At 36.4% G+C, this 23,148-nt stretch overlaps 1 protein-coding gene across 3 annotated transcripts in view; it reads right to left on the minus strand.

The window, feature by feature from the left end:
• The window catches only part of PCDH15 (protocadherin related 15), a 2,110,989-nt gene that overhangs the window by 1,092,593 nt on the left and 995,248 nt on the right, over positions 1 to 23,148 (minus strand). The window contains exon 5 of one of the 3 annotated variants that reach the window (XM_074232274.1): positions 11,833 to 11,917. The exons of the other annotated variants lie outside the window; for them this stretch is intronic. The gene's annotated coding sequence lies outside the window, so the exon portion shown is untranslated. The remainder of the gene's footprint in view (positions 1 to 11,832; positions 11,918 to 23,148) is intronic. 3 annotated transcript variants of the gene reach the window in all.

Consider the following 23,148-nt stretch of genomic DNA (forward strand, 5'->3'; position numbering starts at 1 on the left):
ATTTTGTAACCTAATTTGTGATTTAAAATATCTCATGTCCTCAAAACCCTTTAAATCATATTACTGGTTAATTTCCAAAGTGTCAGCAATACCAGTGTCTTGGCAACCATAAAGACTAAGTATGAATTTATGTCTCCATTTTGATGTCTTTAATGTAAACTATGGGATTGCTAATCACAGTAAAAGCTGAACCTTAAAGGAAAAAAAATCACATTCAGAGATGACTAAAAAGTGTTCCAACTAGCAAGTCAGCTGAGATAGGAACTAAATTAACCTTTTAGTTATTTATAGAAAGAAATCTAATTCAGTCTCTTCAATGAAACAATATTCACTTTTTCTTGACTGCAGAAAAATCAGGTAATCTAAAAATTAACCTCATCTCAGATCAGGAAGATTGGTGGGAGTTCCAAATCTCCCACTTGGAAGGGATTTCATAGGCCACCTAAGCTTTTATACTGTCACTCCATCAATGGATCAATGTGGTCATCTTCTGCCAATTATCTTCTACAGTTCCAATTTCCAGCCAAGAATAGCAAATCTCAAAGCAAATAGCAAGTCCTTCAAAGCTTTGAATATAGATAATCTGCATCCTCCAACTTCTGTTCTTGATTATAAATACTCTCAATTTCTTCAGTTGGTCTTTGCAGAACACAGACTCTTGTTGCTGTTAGGTCACCCTCTAGTTCAAATATTTGGAGTGCTTCAAATACTTAATGATGTCCATCTTTACCCTTTTATATCTTCTCATTCAGTTCTCATCTCGTGGCTCTCTGACTTGGACACCCTCCTCTGGACATGCTACCATTTGTTAACACCTTTTATAATGATGCCCTGCCAAGTGAGCCCAATATTCTTGATCTTGATTCATAAGGGCCAAGTGTGACCAAAACTGTAATCATTGCTTAACCAGGGACCAACTGAAACCACAGGTCCTGGTCTTTTCCCTAAATGAAATAATCAGAACCAGTTTGCCAATTTCAGAAACCACTTATGTGAGATGGATGTCAAGGGAATTGGAAAAAGAGGTGGAAATGGTGATGGTTTTAGCTTTGAATTTCTTTAGTTGAGTTTCCCTGTCTCCTTCATTCCCATGGTTATTATCTAAGTACCCCTTCTCTAAAAGGGAGTTGATGAGAAATGTATTTTTTAGGTATTTTTTTGCAAGGCAAATGGGGTTAAGTGGTTTGCCCAAGGCCACACAGGTAGACAATTATTAAGTATCTGAGACCGGATTTGAACCCAGGTACTCCTGACTCCAAGTCCGGTGTGAAGCTTATGCTTTTTAAACAAGAAGAAAAAACTGGAACACCCCAGAAGATGGCATCCACCTTAGGAAGGAGGAAGTAGGGAGTTTTTGAACCCAAATTAAAAAAAAATTAATAATTATATTAGTTTGGGGTAGTGTGGAAATATTTCAGTTCAAGTCATTGTAAAGAAAATGTATTGTTGTCCTCAATAGAATGATAAGTAACTGAAACTTTGTCTCAGTCACCCTCTTAAAAGTGACCTGCTTAGGGCAGCTAGGTAGCACAGTGGATAGAGCACCGGCCCTGGAGTCAGAAGGACCTGGGTTCAAATGCGGCCTGAGACACTTAATAATTACGTAGCTGTGTGGCCTTGGGCAAGTCACTTAACCCTATTGCCTTGCAAAAACATACAGAAAAATTAAAAAAAAAAAGAGTGACCTGCTTGGTTATAATGTGCTACTTCACAGTAATTGAGTGACTATTCCTTTTCAGCTCTCCCCTCTGCCCTGTTCTTAGGTGTAAATCTTATTTATTTTATAATAGGATTTGGCTTTAGACAAGCATAATCTAAATTTATTATTACTTTCTGACTATTTCCTGTAAAGATGTGAAAAATATCTTAGAGCAAGAAAAAAGAGGAATCTGATAAATATCTAGGCTTCTGAAATATGAATGGATATGGAATGTTCTCTCATTTGTCTCTCTGTATCCCTCTCAAACTCTGTTTCTCTCAAACTCTCTCAAAATCTCAAATTCTCTCTCATTCCCTCAAACTTTCTTTTTTCTTTCTCTGTCTCTCCCAATCTTTCTCTCCCTTTCTCTATCATTTGTCTCTCAGATTTCATATGTCATTCACATACTCTTTGTCTTCCTCAATCCTCTTGATTTGTGAGAGAAATTATATTGGAAATATTTGTTTTCTTTTCCTGTGAAGCTGTAAATTAGCATTGGAGTCGGGAGTACCTGGGTTCAAATCCGGTCTCAGACACTTAATAATTACCTAGCTGTGTGGCCTTGTGCAAGCCACTTAACCCCATTTGCCTTACAAAATAAATAATAAATAAACAAACAAACAAATAAATAAATAAATAAATGAAGGAATGAACAAATAAACAAATAAACAAATGAATAAATGAACAAACAAATAAATAATAGAAATGCCCATAAAATAATTTTAGAATTTTCTTTTTGACATAGGCTTTCGGAGATAAAGTTCTATGTGTGTGTGTGTGTGTGTGTGTGTGTGTGTGTACACATATTATTAGAAAATCTTCCACTGTAAACACCACCACCAGCAGAATAGATGATCTAAGTTCAAAGAAAAAAAAACAAAGTGAAAAACTCTCTAGGAGATGGTATGAGGGAATCTTTGTAGTATTTACATTCAAATAGAAATAGTTTAATAAGAATAGAAAAATTAGCCTTATTATGGCCAAATCTAGGCTGTAATTGGTACTAGTTCAAGTTTCCAACTAGTGGGAAAGAAGAGTAGGTGAGCTTATTGATACCCCATTCTGTCACCCTTATCCTTCCTTTGAAGGCACATTGTTGGCATTGCTTGCTCAGAATGCCAATGTTCCTTGGTCAGGACCTATTCTGACTTATCCTGACTCTAAAGTTCAAGAGAGGAAAGCCCAGACTCAATAAATATTTATTAAGTACCTCTGATCTGTCAGACACAAATAGAAACAAAGCAAAGTAAAACAACCAAACAGTCCCTTTCCTCCTTTCCTCAAGGATCTTACAGTCTAATGGAAGAGACAAGAACACAAAAAGAAGAGGAAAAGCGGGAAGGGGAACATGATCAAGAAACCAAGCCAGCCCAAATGAGTGTCCCAAGCAAGAAGGTATAACCAAGGTACAATCAAGTATAATCAGGTCCCGATAGAAGAGGCAGACTTCAATGCTACTCCCCTGTTTTGGAAAAAGGTCCTACTCTTAGTTCTCCTCCCTTGACAAAGTCTTTCCAGTTAGCATCTTTAGTTTTCTAACAACAAAGCATAATCTGACCATGGTAAACATTAATAAACACTTGATTACTGCAAAAAGATTGATTAATGGGTTAGGGAGGATTATTCATTATGTCTATATTTCAACTAGATGATCTTGTAAATGTCAGAGGAGGAATATAAACCCACACCATTATCTTCAGTGTGATTTGATCGTGGAATTGAGGGGTGGACAGGAGAGTGTTGAATTCCGGTCTTATATTTTGTTAGTCATTGGTCCTTCTTCCTGCATCCAGTTGTAGATATATATCTAAGGTATTTATTAATGATTGCTCAAATGTAACCCACACTTAAGAAATTCAAGGAAAGAGAACAAAGAGATATTCCAGTCTTTGATCTTAGGATCCATGGGGATATTGCATAGTCAACAATTTTGTTAAATGTTTCAAGGATATTAAAATAATATAATCAAGAGTGAACATTGACAGATTTATGCTATCATTAATCTCGTCATCTTTTCCTTTGTGTTCCTCAGTATTTATCAATCAAAAAATTCATTGAAAGCAATATTGCCCAAATTATTTTGGTTTAGCTACCTCAGGGATACATCTTTGTTGATAGCTCAGCTAAATCAACTCTCTCTCTCTCTCCCTCCCTCCCTCCCTCCCTCCCTCTCTCTTTCCTTGACCCCAAAGGCAAAGTGTGCTGAAGGATAAGACATGGTAATTTTCAGTCTTAAATATCTAATTCCAGTTATTCAACAATGCATTGAGCTTCTAGGATAGACACTGAACTGGATAATAAGTGTAGAATAAAGCAAGATTGTAGAGAAATCACAAATGAGAAGAAAGAGGATCTGGTTGGAAATAAGAAGACCTGGAGCCAAACCTGATTGTGATGCTTCCTATCTGTATGATTGTGACATTTTGAATAAGTTCCCTTCCAAATTTCCCTGAAATATCAAGGCTATCATATATGCTAAGTCAAGGAAAATGACTAATTCATTACCAAATGGATTCCAGAGTTTGGATTTCCATATTTTGTAACCCAGGGTCTTTCCTTTTTACTCTCCCACATAAAGAAAAGGTGGGGGGGGGGTAAGGAAGGTCCTGAGATAAGCCTAGTCCTATAGGGAGGTTATTTTCTCTTCTTCCATTGGAAATGACATCGATGACCTCTTAATAGACAAGGATAGCCAGCTTGTCTTTAAATATGTGAAGTGTTGTGCTAGGTTCTAGAGATACACACACACACACACACACACACACACACACACACACACACACAGTTAAGTAGCCCATGCTCTCAATGTACTTCCATATTAAGCATGCTCTTTGAGTTTCAATGATTTCACTGTGATATGAATAATGTTAATGAAGTGATTTTTTTGGTCTTATGGGGCCTGAACTTTATAACACTATTCAATTGAATTCCATATAAATAACAAGGACAAATGAACAATCTTTATGTTTAAGGCACATTACACTCAAACTTTGTGAAGCTCGATATTTTTTCCTCTTTTATATATCTAAGAACCTTAGTGACTTCGAATTTGTGACAAAATTGAATTCTATTCAACAACCATATATAAAGAACCACTTTGCTCAAGCTATAGTGCTAGGTCATAACCAGGGATTCAAGGGCAAAAGCATAAAGCCTCTTTATAGATCTTTGGAGACCTCCTTATTTTAGAGACCTGGAGATAGACTGGCTGTTGTCCTTCATTCTCAAAGAAAACCAAAATGGCCAAGTACAATGTGTCCCACTCTGGGTGGTCAGAACCATATAACCTCAGGAGGCTCTACCATAGGTTGGACATAAATAGTCCACATGAAAATGTGGAGTGGAGATATCTAAATTTGCATGTGCAAATTTTCTTTTGAGTTACTGTAATATGGCTTCCCTCCTGGTGCCCTGCACCCTCTTTGATGCATTCACACTAAGCAAAGTGGTCTTTTGCTAGAATCAACTATGTCTCACAATCAATTTCAAAGTTCTTCCGAGAAAGCTTGATAGTGTCTTTGTGTTGCTTCTTCTGACTTCTATGGGCACTTGCCTTGTGTTTGACATTAAACAATGTGGCCATCCCATCCAAGTGACATTAGAGTTGGAAAGTTTGGCAGTTCACCTCAAGGTTGGAGCTTAGCATCCAGGACCTTATCTTGGCAGGTGATCTTCAAAATCTTCCTAAGACAATTAAACTGGAAATGACTGTTTCCTGACATGGTATTGGTAGACTGTTCATGTTTCATGGGTCTACAGCAATGAGGTCAACACAATGCCTCTGTAGACCTTTAGTTGGTCTTTAGTCTCATACCTCTTCTCTCCCAACACTTTCTTTCAGACTCTAAGAGTTGGGTTAGTTCTGTCGATGCATACATCAACCTAATCGTGTATGTGTACAACCCTAGAAAGTATACTACAGTAAACAGAATGATGGTATTCAGAACTTCTCCACTGGCTGTAATCAATGATTTCACTTATGGCTGGTTCAGGGCTGACTGGTGGAAAACTTTCTTGATGATGTTTATCAGGTCAAAATTAACACAAAAACAGTAGAGAATGGAACCATATGCTGTTATACCTCAGTCTCAGAGGCTACATTGAATGCACAATTGATAATTGAGGATTGTTCAAAGAGGTAGGAGGAAAACCAAGAGATTTTTGAAGGCCAGACTTAAACCAATGAAGAGGAATCTTTCTGACTTTCAGGTCCAACACTCTAGTCACTGTACCACCTTAATGGTAAAATATACCTAGATGATTAAATAGTCATTGGAGTATGAGATAATAATGGCTTGAAAAATGCTGACCACTGAGGGAGATCAGCAACAATTTAGTAACTTTTTTAAAGGTTATTTCAAGGCAATGGGGTTAAGTGACTTGCCCAAGGTCACACAGCTAGGTAATTATTATATGTCTGAGGCCAAATTTTGAATTCAGGTCCTCCTGTCTCCAGGGCTAGTGCTCTATCCACTGTGCTACCGAGCTACCCCAATTTAGTAACTTTTACAACATGGGACCAAAATAGCAGAGCAGCTATAAGCTATAGTCTCTTAAAGCTGCACTAAGACATTTTGAAGACTCTATAGTTGAAGAATGGCTTAAGTTTAAGCAACTTATAAAAAATTGTCAAAGGCAGAATTTGAATTCAGTCTGGTGCATTTGCCTGAATGAACAGTTCTCTACTCCCTGAGTATCTTCATAGATAAATATGAGAGAGAGTGGGGGGGGGGGGATAGGGAGACAGAGAGAGTCAGACACAGAGACATGGAGACATAGAGATGCAGAGACACAGAGATACAGAGAAAGAGAAGAGACAGAAAGACTGAGAAAGGGAGAGAGGGAGAAAGAGACAGGCTGACATACAGAGAAACAGCAAAAAGAGAAACAGACACAGAGACAGGCAGAGACAGAGAAAGAGACAGAAACAAAGAGATGCAGAGAGAGGCAGAGAGACAGACTTAATCAGAGTTTAGGACATATAGATGAGAGGTCAACTGTTTGAGGAAGTTCAGTAGTTTGCACTTTCAGATGGGTGAGATCATAGATTCATTGGAAGGCTCTGTTCAGCCTGTTCACCTCCAATACCTCTAAAAGAGACCCTGTTAAATCTGCAAGGGGGTGAAGTCTCCTTGAACATATAGAGGATCTACTGATAAAATAAAATATTTTGGGTGTCAGAAGCAGAATATGCTTGTTGCACCCTAGTTGAGACCTTCATTTGTTGTTCCTGGACCTATTTACTCACTGGGAACCAGGTTGGGAGAGCAATGCTTTGGAAATGTGATCAGACATTTTTATCGCTAATGAAAAACTCAAAATATCTATAAAGAAAATACAGTCTAATAAATTACTCCAGTGGAAAGAAAATGATGTGCTGGCATAAACTTAGAGCCATTCCATTTCCCCAGCATGTTTATTTTTTTGTGCTGTGCTGCTGTCTTAAACATGCAAATTAGCTACACATTTCATAAAGAGTAAATTAAAAAGTGCATTTCATAAAAAAAGTCTCTTAAAAACCTCCCATTCTCATTGGTGACACAGGAAGGTTTCCATAAGGAAGCTAAGTTCTGATCTGATCTTGCTTTTTAAGAAATGGAACTATGTGATTTAGTGGCTTCACAGAATTTCTTGGGGACTAGAAAACTTCAGTTTTTATGAAGGAAGTTGCTCCGTTTAAGAGAAAAATTTTGAAATGAAAAAATTTAAAGGGTTACAAATCTTTCTTAGTGAATAAAGGTTAAGTTTTACAAAGTTTGTTTACAACATTCTGAATTGATTAGAAAGACTTCATTTCATGAAAAGAACCAAAAAAACTCCTCCATTAGTTACTAACATATAGTTGCTAGGTAATAGAGTTGACCATCTCCAATTCAACATGTCCCTCACAGATTCATTGTCTTTCTCTTTCATTCACCCTCTCCCTAACCTATAGGGAGGTTGCTGAAGTAGCTGGGTGGTCTAGTATATGGGCTATTGGCCTTGGAGTTTGAAAGATGTGAATTCAAATCTTTTTTCAGATATTTTACCTTCAATCTGTCAGGCAATAACCTTTTGTAAAATGCCTCCCAAGGGGAGGCTAGGTTGCACAGTGGTTAGAGCTCCAGTCCTAGAGTCAGGAGGACCTGAGTTCAAATTCGGCCTTAGACACTTAATAATGACCTAGCTGTTTGGCCTTGGGCAAGCCACTTGAGCCCATTTGCCTTGCAAAAGCCTAAAATCAAATCAAATCAAATCAAATCAAAAGCCTCTCATCTTCCAGGTACTCTGTTAAGCCCTGTGGACAACCAGAGCAAAGTAATTTAACCTCTGAGTATTCTCATTTGTAAAACATGGACAATATTAGCATGTACTTCATTTTGGGTTGTTTTGAAGATGCAAGGAGATAATAAAAATATAAAAACATTTACACACTTTAGAATACTCTAGAAATGCCATTTCTGCCAAGAAGACCACCAGTTTTCATCTAGGCTCAAAACTGTGGGATCCTACTCCAAATTTTACTTCTTAATATTTAATCACTTTTCTATTCGATATTTAATCACCAGTTCTGTTGATATTACCTCCTCAACAACTGTCATGTCTGTCTCCTTTCCACTGTGAAAGTACTTCTGATTAATAGATTAATATGTTTGTTTTCTAAGATTTACCTGGATCCAGAGGAATGGAGTCAAATGGAGTCAATCAGGAGCTTGCAGTGACCCAGACTTGCTCGTTCCCAAACCCTCTACTGATGTTTGCTAGCTAGCCTCAGGGACTTGAGCCTCTCCACCCCCCTCCCCAAAAAAATCAACCTGAACCAACCTTTCAAGTCAATTGATCCTTCAAAACATCCTGCTTCTGTGTCTTACCTGTTCCTGGGAAAGATTGTCCATTCCTTTTTTTTTCCCCTCAACCCTTTCTTGAATCTCCCTTATGTGGTTTCCTGCATAAGTCTCCCCTGTCAATCTTAGGTTGTGGGCTTTCTTGTATAACGTACTGGGGCTTCTCAGTACAAGAGTCTAATTTTCTTCCTAATAAATGTTTTCTATTTTCCACTCAAACATGGACTCCTCTGCATTTTGAGGGGTGGGCTTAACCTGGTCGACACCATTCTCACCACCACAACTTCATCCCAAGAGCTATGATAATTCAAAAATTCAATCCATCATTTTTTCTAACAAAGTGCCTACTATGTATCAGAGCTTTCCAATTTCTTTAGGGAAAGTCTTTTGAACCACCTCTAAGCTTTTTTTTATATACCAGATTCAGGATAGAGTTTAAAGAGCCAATATTCTATAAGACAAAGCTCCTGATGTTTTTCTTTCTACTCCTTACCCTGAAGTTAGTTCCCTGGAGTCTAGAACTGAGAAATCCTTTAGTTGGTGAGCAAACAACTCCAAAGTCCCCTGGGTTGTATATTTTTAAACTCAAAAGCTTATGTGATTTGGAGGAAATCAAATCTTTAACTGAAAGGGAGTCAAATAGGGAAAATCTGAAGTGTCCTTCATTTGTTCTGCTCCCATGCAGCATTTGAGGAATAGAACTGAGCTTTCAGGACTAGATGATAAGTGATTAAGGTTAAGTAACTTGCCCAGGTCCACCCACCCAGTAAACATCTGAGGTTGGATTTGAACTTAGGTCTTCTGCCTTCTAAGTCTAATGCTCTATTCACTGTACCACCAGGCTAAGTTAGAAAACATCCCAAACTAATCACCTAATACAGAAGAAGAAACAGAGACACAAAAAAAGATCAATGATGTGCCTGGGGTTATGAAGGCAAAAAGTAGCAGAGTCAGAATTCAAATTCAGTTCAGTTCTCTTTCACTGCCCCACAGGGTCAAGATGAGGTTTCAGATTCTACTTGTAATAGGTCCCATTTGAATGTTCACAGGCAAGTCATTTAGTCTCTCTAAGCTCAGTTTAACCTGCTAAAAGGACATAACCAAAAAAAATTTAAAAATTAAAAAAAGACATAACTATGCATGATACTTCTATCATGGTGTTATTATAAGGATTGATAATGGGTATAAGGAATTTTCCCAACTTTAAAATAAAATATCAATATCACTTATTAATGCACCAAGTAATATTGCTGAGAAGAGGTATTTTATTAAAACACATCCATTTCTCATGTTATTTTCAGCTATGATATGTATTTTAAACCTTTCCCCCTAAAATATTATTACATTTTTATTACTGACTGCAGATTAATTTTTCTAAATATTTCATTCAATAAGTTATTTTCCATTGAAAAGAGAAACCAGGAAATTTCAGGGAAGATTAATGACTGCTAAAACCACATACAAAACCCAATTGATTTGCATTCAATTGAATGATGAGAGTAAACTTTGTCAGATTGAAGCATTCCCTGAATGAGCTGCTTGTCTGATCTGGGAGACAGGGCAGGATTTTCTATTCCTTTTATCCTGTATCTCTTTCAGCTCTGTCCTATGTGTTATCATTTATATACATAGTTATAATTAAACCTAAAAATTATGGCACAGCATGATATTCCCTTGTAATTTTTTATTTTAATGAGGACTACAAAGATTATATCCACTCAAGTGTATGAGACTGGATTGATGGTAAATGCTTTAATTAAGTGATACTGAGCAAAGCAAAAAGAAGAAAAAAGAGGTAGTGTGTGAGTTCTGATGATTCACTAAGTAAAGCAGAGCAATTTAAAAGGGTCACATAGAGTACCTGATCCCCCAGCTGTTGATTAAGAATCCATCTTATGTTAAAATCTTCCTTTGGCGAGGGAGCTCCTTGTAACTGGGAGGAAAAAATCTGAGCCAAGATGGTCATAGGTCAGGGCTTCTGTGGGAGAGATCCCAGCAAGGACTGGGGGGGGGGGGGCAAGCATGATAGTCTATGATGTCAGATTCTACTCTTAAATTCTCTAATGCTTATATCAGTCAGTCTGATTTTAAGTTTGTGAGATAAGATCACCTTGGATTGGCAGACAGAAGAGAGTATTTCTCAGGTTCAAGCAATGACAATTCCAATATACTTAATGCCCTTTGATAATGAAAGGGTTTATGCCTTCCATTTTCTTCAGACTCCATTTTTGATAGATGTCAAGCAGCTCAGAGAAAGCACAAATAAAATTCAATAAGGGCTTTTACTTTTTGTTTACTTTACTCTCTATGAACTCAAAGGAAGCCAGACTCCTCACTTTTCTCTTTTGTTATATGAAACAGAAAAGATGCAACTGTCTCAATTATACCCAAGATTCCTTCTAAATCATACCATCTGAAAATGCAGACAGGTAATCTCTGGAAAGCAAGATCAGAAAAACATTTCTCCTTATCCATTAGAGAGGAACGGAAATGTTGCCAAGAATATTTCATTTATTGGTTCCTTAGGGGCACTTTAATGCAGCCTGGGGCTACTGGTGATATCACTGTATAGAGTATTTTAGGGCTGATATCAACCTTAGACATAATTTGCTACGTCTTGCAGAATTTTATAGAGAAGGAAGTCAAAGCTCTCTAAGGTGAAAGTTTAGACTCAAAGTCTCTATATTTGTTCACGCCAAAAAAAAAGTGAATTATATTAATAGATAGAAGAGGATGAAAAAGAGACCATTAAGGACTGTGTGAATCATGAATGTCACACTTAACTAGCAATATCCTTGTGAAGTGCCCGCAGGTTGGGATTATTTTAAAACATACCTAAAAACATAATTATTCTTTGATCTTGGATGAGGACAGCAGCAATCCTTTTCTATAATCAAGGACCTGATTTAGGATTAGAGATTTTTCTTGTTTTCAATTCATATTAACCTGAGCCTTAACAAGAAGTAAGCAAAAGGGAAAGGTCAGTATACCCTAAAATACTGGATTACATTCTCATCTTTAGAAGATAGGAACAAAGGCAAAGAATACAAGATAAATGCAAGAGTGTGACATGGTTGTCTCAGAATGATGAAAAAACTCAGAATTAGCTAAGTCTGGTTAATAAATCTAAAGAAAAGAACAGTTCTTGTTTTGCTTTGTTTTACACATATATTGAGAGAAGAGAAAGTTATTAGAGTCTTCCTTTGGGTTAGAAATGCCTCATCATGGGATGACCTTGATAAGCCAAGCAAAACAAAACAAACAAAAAGCAACAAAAAAAAAACAACAGAAAAGGAACACAAAACTTACTTTTCTCTTGCTCATGGATGAGTCTAATTTAAGTGTGTGGAGGCTTGACTCTAGAATATTGGCCACGAGATAATAATATTACAACCTATGGAAGAAATATTAATATTAAGTCAATTGTATCTTTTCTCCACTTCTATAGTGGAGATGATGCCATGGTGATTACAGAAGCACATGAGATGAAGATGATAATAGTTCTTTAACTATTCACAAATATTAAAACATCTCAAAATTCTATCACTTCATCTTTATTCAAAAGTAAAAGATGGGGTAGCTAGATGGCACAGTGGATAGAGCACCGGCCCTGGAATCAGGAGGATCTGAATTCAAATCCAGCCATTCAGACACATAGTAATTGCCTAGCTGTGTGACCTTGGATAAATCACTTAACCCCCATTTCCTTAAATAAATAAAATTTTAAAAAAAGTAAATGGGCTGAAACTCTATCTCGAGAGTAGGCATTATAATAACAATAAAATAATAATAATTGATTCAAAGCTATTTTAATAAATAATTCTTGGAAGGAGTATGCAGCAGTAGCATCAGCTCTCTATGTAAAGGTGCATGATTGACTAGTTAAATCAAATAAAAATCAAGTAAGAATCCAATGAGAAGGAAGGATAGAGAAGGCAATACTAAAAGTAATGGAGCAGTTTTTGCTTCAAGATGTCCAGATCAAATTATGAAAGGTGAGGAAGGAGTAGTTACATGAATAACCAGCAAGCACAAATGTTTGCTTAGGGTGGAAACCTTCTTTCAGCAATACATAGCAAAATCTGTATGCATTAGATGCACTCTAGAGAGTTTCTGAGGCATATCAAGGTCAATGTCTTCCTCAGATTCAAATGACTAACACATGACAATAATGGTACTGGAACCTAGGCCTTGAGACTCAAGGCACCAGACAGTCATATAATAAGATTTTACAAAAGGTCTGTTGAATTAATACATTTATAATTATCAATCCCAAAATGAAATGTTACCTGCCCAGGAGAAGTTTATATTCACTCAGTGGGAAAATATATCTATTATTCTTTGCCACAATCTCTAAATAGTGTCATTATGCATTGAGACCATCTTTAACGGAACAAAAAAAGAATAGGTAGAAATTCACAAAAGAACTTTGACTTTCTTCAGGTCACACAACTGACTTGAGAGGTGCAGAGCATCTAAGACACATTGCTGTTTGATTAAATTGATTATATTTCAGAGAAATGGAATTATAGTTCTTCTTCCCTTCTAATTACTCTGAAGATGGAGTCTAAAAATTTTTGATAATTTGAAATTTGCATATTTATACTTGATTATTTAATAAGTTAATCAAATCATCCATCAACAAGGATTTATTAATTGAATAGCATGTGATAGTTTCTGTGTTAAACCATGGGAATAAAAATGAAAATACACATCTGCCCACAAGAAGCTTACATTCCAATGGAGGAACATAAAGATATGGAATATATTCAAAATGGATATAATATGACTTGAAGAGAGGACCTTCAGAAACTGGAGGTGGGTAGTCAGGAAAGATTTCACAAACAAAGTTATTTCTTTGAAAATAAATTAAAAAGAAAAACCCAGTGAGCTCAAGATTCGTAAAAGAGAAGAGAGAATTTGCTTTCCTTCATAGGATTGTACATCATTCTAACAAAAATATTATTGGAATAATTTGTCATTGTTTGCTATGTTTATTTGACTTACTCCACTCATTTTGAATGTAAACCTCCCCTACTTTTTCTGTTTTCTTTGAATCTAATCAATATCTTTTCACAATTTTTCCTTAGTAGTCATATTATATGAAGTTTCCATAGGGTCAAGATTGGACTTTGGTTTGAAAAGATTCAGACGCTTGCTCCTCTTGCTAATTAAGAGGGTTCCTTTATAGGACTCGAGAATAACTTAACCAATATTTCTACAGTTTATTCTGTGACTGTGGTTGTGACATCTTCTTGATATCTCCTTTCCTCCCACTGACTTCCTGAATTTCTTTCATTAGGTCACAGTCTGGCACCCTATAACAATGGTTGACCCAAAATGAACTGAAGTATTTGTTCAGTGTAATCCATTGACACAGTGAAATGATTTTAGAAGGCAGGTAGGGAATAGAAGCTTTCCTTTCAAATACTTCCTGAAGAGGCTAAAGAGACAAAGCTAATGGAATCCTTATAGACTCTGAATGATCAAAAGTGTCCATTATGATAAATCAGAAGTTTAACTTCTCTCTTGTCATCTGGGCTTCAGGGAGAGAGGTACCAAGAAAAAAATACATCACTTGCTAAAATATGGCCATTACCAAAACCCTTGAGTAAAGGTTATGGGATGGATCATTCACTTTAAAGATCTAATGGGCTGAACTACTTTTTCATATTGAGGTAAAATTATAGGCTGTGGGTTTTGAATAAATGGGACCAGCAGGTACCAATTTGTAGGTTCAATGGGTCAGATAACTTTGCAAGCTTGAAATGGAAACAAGTATTCTACATAATCAAAAGGGAACAAAGTTCAACCAAAATGATGCTTTAAGTGTGACCAAATATCTAACAAAGTGAGTACATTTATTTTGACAAGTGCAAATTAGCCCTGGCTATAAATTAGGGGAAATATGACATTAACGTAAAATATAAGCTAGAGATTTCAATAAACAGACACTTGAACTTGATAAAGAGAGGGCATTTTTTTTTTTGCTTCAGGACATCATCTCATTCTCCAAACAAAGAATTCCAACAAAGAATTTTTTTAGTAAAAAAAGCAGGACTGTGTAATAGTCAAGAATGTGGATTAAAATTCTGATCTCACCACCTATCAAAATCATGGTAGAGATCAAAGTTAAGAAGCAAATATGGAGGTGAGCTATTAAATATTTAACAATAAGAAATTGGTTTAATTGATGAAGTACTATGTCACATACAAGATAGCAGATTCGCAAATCCAATTCAGTTCAACCCATTCTAGATCAATTCAGTTCAAGGGAAAAAAGTATCAATCATTCATTATGTGTAAGACACAGTGTTAAGTTTCAGTATTACAAAAACAAAGCAAATGAAAAGGAAAAAGAAATGAAAAATAACTATGTCTTCTTTCAAGTATTTTGTCTTGGATGAAAGTAGCATATATATATATATATTATAATATATATAATGTATAATGTAATATATATATATATATATATATATATATATGTATATGTATATGTGAGAGTTAGCCTGGCATAGTTTTTACAGAGTTTCTTTAGGAGGTTAGAAAGCTGGGACGTGGGACATCTCATTTAAAGTTCTGTCTCTGGGGGTGGCTAGGTGGCAAAGTGGATAGAGGATTGGCCCTGGAGTCAGGAGTACCTGAGTTCAAATCCGGCCTCAGACACTTAATAATTACCTAGCTGTGTGGCCTTGGGAAAGCCACTTAACCCCATTGCCTTGCAAAAACCTAATAACAAAAAAAACAAAAACCAAAAAAAAAGCAGAAAATTTCTGTCTTTGATGCCTATTGATCGTGTGACCTTAGGCAACTCATGACATCTAAATGTACTAATTAACTCTCAAGACTAGAAGTTACAGGAAAAGTGCAGATTTTTTTTTGATGTATTTATTTTTCCAACTACATGTAATGGTATTTTCCCACAATCTTTTCTTTTACATTTTTCTCTCTCCCCATCCCCTGAAGAAAGCAATGTATAGGTTCTACATCCAAAACTATACTCAACACAAATCCATATCAATCATGTTGGGAAAGAAGAATCACATCCAAATGAAAAAAAAATTAGAAAGAAAAAATGACAATTAATACGACCAATTTGGTTTGCACTTAAACTCCATGGTTTCTTCTCTGAATATGGATGATATTCGCCATAGTAAGTCTTTTAGTATTGTCTTTGATTATTCTACTGCTTCAATCTTAGTCCATTATAGCTGATCATCACCTTATGGTACTGTTAGTGTGTATAATGTTCTTTTGGTTCTGTTTACTACACTCAGCATCAGTTCATGCAAGTCTATCCAGGCTATTCTGAAGTCCTATGCCTCGTGATTTCTTTTAGAACAATATTCTTCCATCACATTCGTATATCATGTTTTGTTCAGCCATTCCCTAATTAATGGCATTCCCTCAATTTCCAGTTCTTTGCCACTATGAAAAGAGCTGTCATGAATATTGTTGTACATATGGGTTTTTACCCTTTTTTGTGACCTCTTTGGGATGGGATACAGACCCAGTAGTGGTACTGCGGGATCAAAGTATATGCACAATTTTATTGTCTTTGGGCATAATTCCAAATTGCTTTCCAGAACAGCTAGATCAATTTGCAAATACACCAACTATGTATTGAGGTCCCAGTGTTCCCACATCCCTTCCAACATTGATCATTTTCCTTTTCAGTCATATTAGTCAATCTGATAGTGTGTTGGTGTTGTTTTAATTTGTATTTCTCTAATCAATAAGGATTCAGCATATTTTTCATATTATTATAGAGAGCTTTAATTTCTTCAGCAGATAGTTCATAGCACAGATAGTTCTTTCCTCATTTACATATTCCTACAACAATGAAATCACACATCTGATAGACGGGAAAAAATAAATATGGAAAGAAATACATTAATTGAAGGAAGTAGAGAATACTAAAAACTCAGAGTATCAGAAACATTTTCTCTAGGATATAGAACATAAGCTTGTTGCTATTGTTTGAGTGTGATATGATGCCAGTAAATTGGATTTAATTGGGGGTGGGGGTGGGGGTGGTATGCAAAGTCACCAGCTTTATTTTGTCCTCTGGAATCATTTGGGCCCAGGAGTCAGATATGGATCAGAAAGACTGGGGATGGCTTTGGATGCATTGGGAGACTGATTTTTATAAGCTAGGGTCCTGAACAGGTCTCAGTGTGATTAAGGCAGTACTCCTTCTGTGATTAAGGCTAAGCAAAAAAATAAATGAGAGAAAGAATGATGTCCTTCACCTAGTCCAAAAAAACAAAAATCAATCAGGGAGGGGAAAATTCTCTAGGTGTCTGGCCAAAACAGAAACAACTGCTATTGATATTCAGACTGAGCCAATCAGGACCCAAACAAATGACCAAGTGAGCTTGGCCTGGGATCTATTGTTGGTCTATCCAAGAAGGCAGAGAGATTTGAGGTCTATAAATACCGCATTATCAAAGATCAAGCTTTACATTCTTTTGGGCAAAGCACCTACAAAAAGAGTGTGATACACTATGAAGGCAAAGGAGAGAGAGAGGAGAGGAAAGGAGCTGCGTTTCTCAAATGACCATCAGTGGGGCAGCTCCTGCTACTCACCTAGGTGGTTGTTTCTCCTTGGTTCTCCAAGGAGATCATGACTGGGACTTATAGGAAACTACAGATTTTAAATGAGGAGTGTGCAGGATTAGAGGGGGTATGCAAAGACAAGATGAGAGATGTAAGGCTAAATCCTAACAATGCTCAATGGACCAGTTTGGTTGGAATGCAGCGAGTGGAGAAGGCAGTAACTTGTAACACTCCTGGGAATGGATATTGTATCTCGACTGTAAAGAGCTTTCAAAGCCAAGCTGAAGAGTTTGTGTTTTATACTACAGACAATCGAGGGCCCTTGAAGATTCTTGAATAGGGAAATGATCTGGGAAAACTTATGTTTCTGAATAATTATTTTGGCAGCTGTGTGGAAGATGGATTGGAGAGGGGGAAAAACTGTGAAGGAAGGGAATCTGTCTTATCTAAACATTTTATCTTTACCAGTACCAACTTCATTCTTCTGTACACAGCAAACACTTAATAAACATTCTTTGAATGATTTCTAATAAATACGTTCTGCTCTGCTTGATGATGATTCAAAATGAAATGCCAGACAATAAAAGTCATCAATGATTCTCATATGACCGGTTTTTTTTGCTTTTCAATTTTTATGAGAAATCTCAATATGAGAAAACTGAGATTGGAAGAGAGATGACATCTGTAAAATATGACACCATGAAAGATTATGCAGCATATATATTTTCACAGTTAAATATTATAATGTAATATAAACTTGAGAAAGTTTCATTTATGGACCTTTTAATTTATAGGCCTTGAGGCTACTCTCAAATGGAAATGAGCAGAGTTTGGAAGAAGTCACCACAAGGTAGATATGAGCCCCTAAAGAGACAAGTAGAATTTACTCTCTTCTGTGATTACCCTTCATCAATAAATGTGCCCTGCTCTTACAGAATCATGGGATCTATTCTCTAAGTTAAATCTCACCAGCTCTTTCAATCACTCCTCACAGGGTATGATCTCAATGCCATTCCCCATTTTGGCTGCCCTCCTATGGACATATTCCAGTTCTTCTATTCTGTTTTTAAATGTAGTCCCCATAACCAAACACAATGCACCAGATGTGATCTAAATAAAGCAAAGGAGAATGGATGAGCTAGGCTGTCACCGAGCCTATCAGCAGAAGGGAGAATACAAAAAGAGACTTGTCAAATAGACGAGCATCCTCCCCATCTTCACAAACCCAGGTCTTCACTACTTCCTAATCACGTTTTATTCCCCTTCCCCTACATGCCCAACATACTTTGTGCTCAAACATGATTAAAAAATCTTTGCTAATCTTCTCTCATGCAATGGCATCAACTTCAAAATTTCCTGCTTTGTTTTTTTTTTTTGAAACCAGAAGTAAGAATTTATCATGTGACCAGGTGTTGGGGAATCTCGTCTGGACAGCCTTATGTACATTTGCCTTGTGTGTTATGTTTGCTTTTTTTTTTACATTTTCTACAATCCACATTAAGATTACAGATGTTAAGATTATTGATTTGCAAGAACACTCAACATCATATAACTTAACAACCTTCAATTTACAGATGAGGTAACTGGTCTCAGAGAAGGAGTGATATTTGTTCAAGAACATGGAAATTAGTTTCCCAGATTTCAATCAATATCTCTCAACCTATACTGATATCCAGCCTGAATAGATTCCAACTAGGAGTATGCTGGCAAATCGCTACTCTCAGTGCCCCAGGGAACTCTAAAGGACTAGAATTTAGGGAAGATTTTTTTTATTTGATTTTCATCTATCCAGGGAATTTCCACCCGGGAATTTCCACCTTGGAATTTCATATGATCCATTAAATTGGTTAGACAACATTTTCCACTCATTTTGCTGTTCAATCATTTCAATCATGACTGACCCTTTGTGACTTCATCTAGGGTTTTTTTGGCAAAGATAATGGAGTGGTTTGGTATTTCCTTCTCCAGTGGATTCATTGGTTTTTTCAGGTAATCAGAGATGAAATGACCTGCCCAGGGTTATACAGCTAGAAAGTATCTTAGGCTAGATTCAAACTCCATGCTAATTGCTATATCCATTGGGCTACTGACTACCTCCAATAGAAAATATAATAAAATACACATACATACATACTTTTACACATAAATATTCGTGGGTTAAAAAAGTTTCTTACCACTTTACACTAGATCCAGGACCTCATTTTCATCTATTCTATTTTTCCTTTGTGAGTAGCTGAATCAATTCTTTTTATGTTAGTTTGGGTTTCAGTAACAGCACCTGGATTTGTATCCAGGAACTGTGATTCTAAGTGTTAAAGTTGTATCACATTGCCTTTTTTATATACGACTAAACCAAATTCACAATAGTATCACCAAATTAAATTGAATAAAGGTACCAAGGGACTTAAAGACTCTGACTTCAGTTAGGACCCCATACCCAATTCAGAGTCATCTCTATTTAACATCCTTGTAAGAAAAGAAATTTGGATCCTCCAAATAATTTGATCAGCAATAACTTCTAATATCAGAGACAAATGACTGGCTCCAGCATAAAGAACTCAGTTAAGAGTTCAGATTTACTGGAAGCAGACACCAGCTCCAGTTTAGAGGATTTTAATTTGAACTCACCCTTGCATATTTGGGTCTGCTGAAATTACCTTCTAAGCTGCCAAGACCATCATTTTCATTTAAAGTCTGCTGCCACGCAGAACCAAAATGTCAAAACTTAGCTCAGTGTTTAATGAGTGGATAAACAGAAGAAACCACGTCTCTCAAAAATATAGCTGGTCCATTATCAGGGACTTAAAGCATCTAAATGTGATATTTACTTCTCTTTTGTGGTTATTTTAGTTTTATTACCTATTAAATTTTCTCCTGATTTCAGAATTTTTTTATAGAAATGAAAAACAATCCCTACCCATTCCAAATGTTTGTTTGCTTGTTTGCTTTTTATTTTTCTTTGAACTTCATATGAGCTGGATCTCAGTGTTCTAATTCCCAGCTTCCAAAGAAATGGATCAAAGAGTTTTTGAAGGTCTTCATTGAATATGAAAAGTTATTGGGGAAAGAATGTATGTTGATCCAGGCAGAAGATTCTAAAAAATCATGTTTATATAATATAGTGTCAAATATAGATGACCTCAACATGGACAGCCTGGGATCTCTGAGTCAGATGCTATTTCAGAAGTTATTTAGACCCACCAATATGTAAATAGGATTCTTTCCTACAATACAGACTTTGTCTCCAGACCACCAGTGAGAGGAAGCCTATTGCCTTTCCAAGGTACTCAATCTCACTTTTTGCATCACTCAGATTATCTTAAAAAATGTTTCCCAATATGACACTTTACAACTTTTGATAACTGTTCATAGTTTTGTTCACTGGAACTAAATTGAACAGGTCTGTCCCATCTGCCTCCTTTCTTCTACCTTAGAGGGGCTTTCTTCCATTAAGATATGGCTCTAAACATGGCCTCCTTAGAGAAGTGCAGTTCTAAGAATCTCAGAGAGAGAGAGAGAAGAGTCTGCAGAGACCCTTTAGTTGTTTCTAGAAAGGAATTCAAAATAGAATGAGAGTTATTAACCTGACATCACTTGAGGTCACTGAGATCACAGATCACTTGAAATCTGCGTAAAGATTTTAGACTGTTTTGAACTTGGATAGAGAAAAGCCATCTTTATTTCAATATAATTGATTTCCTTGTGCTACTTTGTATTTTATACGTTTTAACAATTATTTTGAAAATTAGTCTATGTTGCTGTTGTTTGTCCTTCATTCTGGAAGAGGACAATGACATCAGGGAGGTGATACCATGACATGAATATGAATTGGATGTAAGTGAGAACTGCTGTGCAAAATCACCTCTCATTTTCTCCTCTGGAATCATTTGGGTTCAGTGGCTAGTATGGATCAAGATGACTTCAAGATGGCACTAAGAGGAAAAGAGGATTAAATGACTTGCCCAGGGTCACACAGTTAGTAAATATCCAGTGTCTGAGTCCAGATTTGAGCTCATATCCTCATGATTTTAGGGCCAGAGCTCTACCCACTGATCAATCTAACTGCTGGACTGTCAAACAAGTGCAAAAATATTAAGAACTCCTTTAGATTATTCAATATTCTTTAAAAGGTGGCTACCCAGTTTCCTTTTAAGTAAACAAGTAAACAAACATTTATTAAACACTACATTTTTGGAGGAAGGTGTTGCCGGGCAATGGAGTTACATGACTTGCCCAAGGTCACACAGCTAATTTTCCAAGACCAGATTTGAACTCAGCTCTCCTGACTTCAGGGGCAGGGCACCACCTAGCCACCTGTACTCACCACATCTTCAATGCTATTGGTAAATACTGATATTTAAATACTCTCAGTAAAGCACTGATAATAAAAAATAAATAAAAATCTCTTTTCAAGGATTTCATATTAAATTATTTAATTCAGTCCTTAAGGACTATCTAGGCAAAAACTCCTACTCTACAGATAAAGTAATTCAAAATGAGAGAGGGAAAAGTCAGTTCTTACTAGCATTACCTGAAAAAGAGGAGCTCAGATCATATGAATCTGAACATGGAGTCTTTTGCTTACACCAGTCTAAAGACCTTAGCTTACTCCCTTGTAAAATGCTCACACCCTTACTCAGATAGTTTTAAGCTTTAGTAAGCATTTTCATCTGAAAGTCCCTAAATTTAACTCTCTGTAACTTCTCTCCTGGGTCTGTCCTCTGAGGCCAATCAGTTTCTTCCTTTTCACCATCATACATTTCTGCCTCAATCAGGACATGCTAAGAGTCTGTCTTCAAATAGCTCTGCTCATTTTTTCTAGCTTGTTTAAAATTCTTTTCTTTTCTTTCCCATCTGTTCGGTTTTCTGATTGTCATTTGGAAACTATCTCCTCCCTCTCCTTAAACAGCCTTCACATTCATTTACAGAAAACAAACAATCAAAAATCTAAACATTCATACCTATACAAATTGTAAGGGGATGTGTTAGACCATTTTAATATCTTCACCTCCTCCCCTACTCAGATAGGCTTTTTGGTTCATCTCTTGAGTGGAACTTTTTTTCCCATGGAGTAAAATTGCTATTAGCAAACTTTTGTGAGTCTTAAATCACTCCACTGACTTTGCTCTGAGTAACTGGCACCTCAATTAACCTCAGACTTACAGAATTTCCATTTTGGAAGAGATGTGGGAGTCTATCTAATTCAGGTCTTAAGTGACAAATATCCATTCTCATCATCCCTCCAACACTTGCCATCCAGTCTCCAGAAGACCTCCAAGGAATATTAGCCTACTACCTCCTAAGCCAGCTCATCTCACATCTGGGAACCACTAATTATTATAATTCCTCATTTTCTATTGTGTACAAATACTTCTTGGCTTACTATCACTCAGTTTATCCAATGCAAGGAGGAAGATACACACACACACACACACACCACATTTACAATATTACAATATTTGGAAAAAGTCACCAATTCATCAGTTCATGAATTGAGGCTTTGCTATCTATTGCAAAGCTATGACAAATGAAAAGGAGTTTGGCAAGGAAGCGTTTATCCAACCATGCCTACAGTTTTAGAAGATTCCTTTGTTTGCTATTTGTCATTGACATGTATTAAATAATGATTGCACCAATAATTGTAGTAAAACAAAAGGCAAAATAAAATAGTGAGTCAATAATGGTGTTTTGAGGAAAACAAGAGGATATTATGTTTAATTTAATCCTACTGAAGGCAGAGCTGAATGAATGCATTGACTAGCCTGCATAAAAGGAATAAATAGATTAAGGGCTGACAGCTGCACAAGAGAAAGAGCTTGATGGCCAGGTCAATCTGCAACTAACCACCACCAAGTCCATATTGAGATTCGATAATAAGGTTGACCAGCCAAAACAGAAGATCCTTCAAAAAAGTGCAATTCAGCATCCATTTAAATCAACAAGTTTCTAGTCTTTGATTAAGGACTAACTACATATCAAATATTGTACAAAACACTGACAAGAGAAAGATATTTCTCCCCACCAAAAAAAAAAAAATCCCTATTTTCAAGGAGTTCATATTTAATT

Source organism: Macrotis lagotis, chromosome 4 (genome assembly GCF_037893015.1).
Source record: "Macrotis lagotis isolate mMagLag1 chromosome 4, bilby.v1.9.chrom.fasta, whole genome shotgun sequence".
Lineage (NCBI taxonomy): Eukaryota > Metazoa > Chordata > Mammalia > Peramelemorphia > Peramelidae > Macrotis > Macrotis lagotis.